The sequence below is a fragment of the Solanum dulcamara genome, chromosome 12 (genome assembly GCF_947179165.1).
Source record: "Solanum dulcamara chromosome 12, daSolDulc1.2, whole genome shotgun sequence".
Classification (NCBI taxonomy): domain Eukaryota; kingdom Viridiplantae; phylum Streptophyta; class Magnoliopsida; order Solanales; family Solanaceae; genus Solanum; species Solanum dulcamara.
Genome location: NC_077248.1, coordinates 20559415 through 20565414, shown reverse-complemented (window position 1 = coordinate 20565414; position 6000 = coordinate 20559415).

Here is a 6000-nt window from a genome sequence, read left to right as displayed (position 1 = left end):
CACAATCCAGATCTTGCTGCAACTACAGATGATCAGGCATGTGCTGGGGGTTGCTCGAATTAGTAGCTGCATCAAAAGGATGGAGAATTGTAGTGTGAGTATCAAAATACGGGTACCCAATAGACATCATAGGCCGACCGAGCTCAGAAAGAATAATATATATATATATATATATATATATATATATAAGCAGCAAGATATTACTAATGATGACATAGATAAGCCATAAACTATAACTACGGGGTATCAGGTATGGGAAGAACATAAAAGAGCTAAATAACACAATAACCACAGATAGTCACCACAATTGCCTCCACTCACAGAATACTGAGAGAGCAAGTGTGTGTATATATAGTTTCCAAATATTTATATTTATTCACTTACCAAAATCTTAGTCTCGTCTTTTATTCATCCAGTAAAATGATTTTTAAATACCGATGAAGCAAGGCAAGTAGTATATAAAAAGTAATATATCACTCAAAGTTGGGGGAAAAACTCCACCAGAGGCATCAAATTACTAACCCGAAACTCCAGCGTACCAAAAGCATGACCTCGAGCCTAATAGTCCAATAACATAAGCAAGTAAAACACATTTATAGAAAGTACACCAAAATGGCAAAGGTAACCAATCAAGTCAAACAAGAGGCATCAAAAGTTTCAAGTCACTTAGGATAAATTTCTAAGGATACTAATCGGTACCAACAAGACAAGAAAATGTCTAAAATAAGGCTTCAACGACTAAGACCTAGATAATTACCCACGATGGCCATCAACTCCTATTTTACTTAAAAGGATATCAACACCTAAATTTTCTAATCTTAATATACGTTACTACTCAAAATATACAAAATTCTAACTGACCCAAGTCAAAAAAGAAGAAAACATAGAATACCTAAAGGTTGAAACCACACACGAACTGCTATACTGGAGCTCTTCCCTTTTGAGCTACCTCTGAACAATGCCACTCTATCAAATTATCAAAGAATATATCAAAACAGAGACAACGATATCAATGTTACCATAATTAAAAATGGAATCAATATTAGGTCAAATTTAGACATTGGGACTTGTGCAGGAAATCAAAAACCAACTTTGTTACAAAGTCCCAAATAGCTCAAGGAACTTGTGCCTAAAAAATGAGCACATTCTGAACATCAGAAGAGCTCAAAACAACCCCACCAATTTCAATCCCTAAGAGGATCTAAAATTGAAGAATACAATAGAATACACATGACTTACAAGGTTCTTGAAACAAGAAAAGGTTCGAGAACGTCCCTACAGAAGCCTATGATGCAAAGCAACAAGAATTATTAAAAATGGTCAAGAATTGCTCTTAAAAATTAGGTTTCTATATGTTGTAAATGAGAAAGAGATGGCCAAAAATGGGTCTTAAAGATCACTAGACTCAGCAAAACTACTCTTCATGACCGTGAGACCCAGGTCTACAATCCTAACACCTAACCAAATTGCCTTTTGCAATTGCGAAAGTCACCCCACAATAGCAATGACCAAACAACCCTAACCGTCGCTATCACTGCCCCTGTATCACGAACGCGAAAAGAGAATTGACTTGCACCAGCAGTTCAGTTGGTGCTGCACATTGAGGAGCTAGAAATTCCTCCGACAAAGGTCCTGAATTCATTCAAAATCCCATCAATGCAAATGGACTATGATTCCAATTGGAAACAGCATTCCGAACTCAACAGAATCGACGAAATAACCAACAAAGGTCCTTTAGTTGAAATGTTGATCAACATCAACACTTTTAAAGGAAAACACATTTAATGGCCAAAAGCACATTTCGAGCACCTCGAGAACTGAACCAAAGGTTTTTCTAAAAAAAACTCAATGTTTCAGATGTAACACCCCAATTTTCTTTTAAGAAAAATGTTTTTTTGCTATGTTTTCGGGTGATCTGACTTTGGGAGGCCATAAACCCATTAGAATTTGGAAATTTTGGAAATCTCTTAAAAGGAAAATAGTAGATAATTGAAATACCTTTCCAACCATAGGTCATGGTCTTATATGAGACATTGGGATAAAATGTTATGGACATTTTAAGGCAGAAGGGTCAAGCAGGGTGGTGATTTTGGGCCCAACCTGATTCCAAGTCGGGTCAGGCCCATTTTCTTCAACCTTTAAAGGATAAGTTCAGCTTATTTCTTCCAATTTAGACCATAACTTTCCAGAACATCATTGATAAAGAGAAAGAGAGAGCTTATAGGCTAAGAAGCCATTTTTGACCCAAATCCGAGTCCCGGATTCCAAAGCTCATGAAGAGAAAGGCGTTGCACGTTGCGTTGTCTTTACTTTGAGATAAAAGTTAGCAAAGAAGGAGTGTATTAAGGTGGTTTCTTTACACTTAAGGTAAGATTGAGGTTCCTTTTTCCTTGTTAACAAGCTTGTTTAGAGATTTAACAGATTAAAACGGAGGAAGAAGTGTTATAAACTTGTTTGTTGCTTTGTTGAGACTTATGGATTAGGGGCTGTTTTGGTTGGTTAAATGGGTTGAATTTGTTAAGTTATGATGTAGAATGATTTTTGATATTGTTGTTGATAAGTTTTGTTGTAGAAATTGGGGTGTTACAACTCTCCCCCTTAAGAAATTTCTTCTGAAAATTTACCATATACTATCTTCAAAATAAATGAGGATATTGAATTCGCATATCCTCTTCTCGCTCCCAAGTTGCCTCCCAACCAGAATGATTCCTCTAAAGGACTTTTACTAAAGAAACTTTATTGTTTCTAAGCTCTTTTGTCTCACGGGCCAATATTTGGATAGGTTCCTCATTATATGTCAAATCAGGACTTATCTCAATGGAGTCGACAAGAAGAACATGAGATGGGTCTGAGCGATATCTCCTAAGCATAGAGACATGGAAGACATTGTGAATGTTATATAATTCTGATGGAAGAGCTAATTTATATGCAACTGGACAAACTCTCTCAAGTACTTCATATAGTTTAATAAATCGAGGACTAAGTTTTCCTTTTCGGCCAAATCTCATAATCTTTTTTCATGGAGAAACCTTTAAAAATACCTTATCTCCTACTTGATATTCAATTTCACGCCTCTTAAGATCATCATAAGACTTTTGTCTATCTGAAGCAATTTTTAGACGATCCTGGATGACTTTTACCTTATCTTCAGTTTGTTGCACAATCTCAAGACCAACCAGTTTTCGTTCACCAACTTTACTCCAGCAAAGAGGAGTTCTACACTTTCTCCCATATAAGGATTCATATGGAGGCATTTATATACTTTATTGGTATATATTATTATATGAAAATTCTATCAAGGCCAGGTATCTGTCCCAACTATCTTCAAATTCCCTAATGCAAGCTCGAAGAATATGTTCCAAGATTTGAATCAACCTCTCGGATTGACCGTCTGTCTGAGGATGGAAAGATATACTAAAGTTCAACCTAGTGCCCAAAGCTTCTTATAATCTAGTCCAGAATCTAGATGTAAACCTTGGGTCTCGATCAGATACAATATAAATAGGAACTCCATGTAACCTCACAATCTCCTCAACATACAATTCTGCTAGACGTTCAAGTGGGTAGTCCACCTTGATGGCGAAGAAATAAGCACTTTTGGTTAGCCTATAAACTATAACCCAAATTGCATCATGATTTGTGTGAGTGCGTGGAAGAAAAAAAATCCATAGTTATTCTTTCCCATTTCCACTCAGGTATCAACAAGGGTTCTAACAAACCAGTTGGGACTTGATGCTCGCCCTTTATCTGTTGACAAACTAAACATCTATAAGTAAACTCCGCAATGTCCTTCTTTATACCATTCCACCAGTAGTGTTGTTTAATGGTTTGGTACATTTTAGTACCTCCAGGAAGCATTGCATATGGTGAAGTATGTATTTCATTCAAAATTTATTTTATCAAATTGTCATCTTTAGGGACACATAACCTATTTTGATAAAGTAGAACACCATCCTTCCTTAATTTAAAGTCAATTTGTTCTCCAATTTGAGCTTCTTTGATCAATTTCACCAGCTTCTCGTCTAACTTATGTGCTTCTTTCACCTGTTCAAGTAGAAATGGTTTGACTTGCAAACCGACAGCAATAAAGCCATCAGAGTTAAATGCAACACAAGAATTCATGGCTCTTAATTTAAGAAACAAAGGCAAGTGGCTTAGCGATAAACTAGCAAGGGTTTTATGACATAGAGCATCTGCTACCACATTGTCTTTACCCGGATGATAATCGATCGTGCAGTCATAATATTTAATGAGTTCAAGCCATCTACGTTGCCTCAAATTCAACTCTTTTTGTGTACCCAAGTACTTCAAACTCTTGTGATTAGTAAATATGTGACATTTTTTGCCATATAAGTAATGCCTCCAAATTTTCAAGGCAAACACTATGGCAGCAAGCTCAAGGTCGTGAGTAGGATAATTCAACTCGTGTGGTTTCAATTTTTGGGAAGCGTACGCAACCAATTTCCCTTTTTGCATTAATACACAACCCAAACCACGATGAGAGGCATAACTTTATATCACATAATCCTTGCCTTCAGTTGGTGGAGTAAGTATAAGAGCTTGTGTTAATAAGGATTTGAGATTGTCACAACTCTCCTGGCATTTGTCATCCCATAAAAACTTGACATCCTTCCTCAAGAGTTTAGTTAAAAGGGAGGCTATAATGGAGAAGCCTTTGAAAAACCTTTTATAGTATCTCGCTAAACCCAAGAAACACCTTACTTCTGTTGGACTTTTAGGTGGTATCCATTCAACAATAGCTTGAATTTTACTAGGATCCACTTTCACACCTGCTGCCGACACAATATGTCCCAGAAAGGCCACTTCACCGAGCCAAAATTCACATTTAGAAAGCTTGGCATAAAGCTTCTTGTCTTGCAAAATTTGCAAAACAATTTGAAAATGCTTTCTATGGTCTTCACTATCATTGGAATATATTAAAATATCATCTATAAAAACCACAGCTAATTGATCAAGATAAGGTTTAAACATGCGATTCATCAGATTCATAAATACTGCAAGAGCATTCGTTAACCCAAATGGCATCATCAAAAATTCATAATGGCAGTATCGAGTCCTAAAGGCAGTTTTAGGGACATCATGTTCCCTTACCCTCAGTTGGTGATACCCAGACCTTAAGTCAATTTTTGAGAACACACTAGCACCTTTTGACTGGTCAAATAAATCATCAATCCTAGGCAGTGGGTATTTATTCCTAATGGTTACCTTGTTCAGTTACGGTAATCAACACAAAGCCTAAAAGTCCCATCTTTCTTTTTCACAAATAGCACAAGAGCTCCCCAAGGAGAAATACTCGGGCGAATAAAACCTTGCTCAAGGAGTTCTTGCAATTGATTTTTTTCAACTCTTTCAATTCTGCTGGAGCCATTCGATAAGGCATCATAGAGATAGGAGTAGTTCTAGGAACAACCTCTATAGGAAATTTAACCTCCCTTTCTAGGGGCAGTTCAGAAAGATTTTCAGGAAAGACATAAGGAAATTCGCACACCATGGGTATATCCTCAAGGCTTAGACATTCCAGGCGTGTATCAAATATATGAGCAAGATATGCATCACAACCTTGTCTAACCATCTTCCATACCACAACCGCGGAGATGATATTAGATGTTAATAATTTTTCACCTTGAACAATGATGTGTGAAGGTGAAGGAGCTCTAAAGGTCACATGCTTTAACCTACAATCAACTACCACATGGTATCTATAAAGCCAATCCATACCGATAATGACATCATAGTATTGGAAAGGCATATCAATTAGATCAGTAGCGAAGACAAGATTTTGAATCACAAGGGACAACCTTGATAGATTTGATTTCAAACAACTTGTTGACCCAAAGGACTTTGGAAAAGCACCCCACAATCGAGTCCCATAGATTTCACATTTTCAGGAAAAGCCAATGATGAGAAAACATACGAATGTGTAGAACAAGGATCAAAAAATGTAACAATACATAAGTCGAATAAGTGAAATTTACCAAC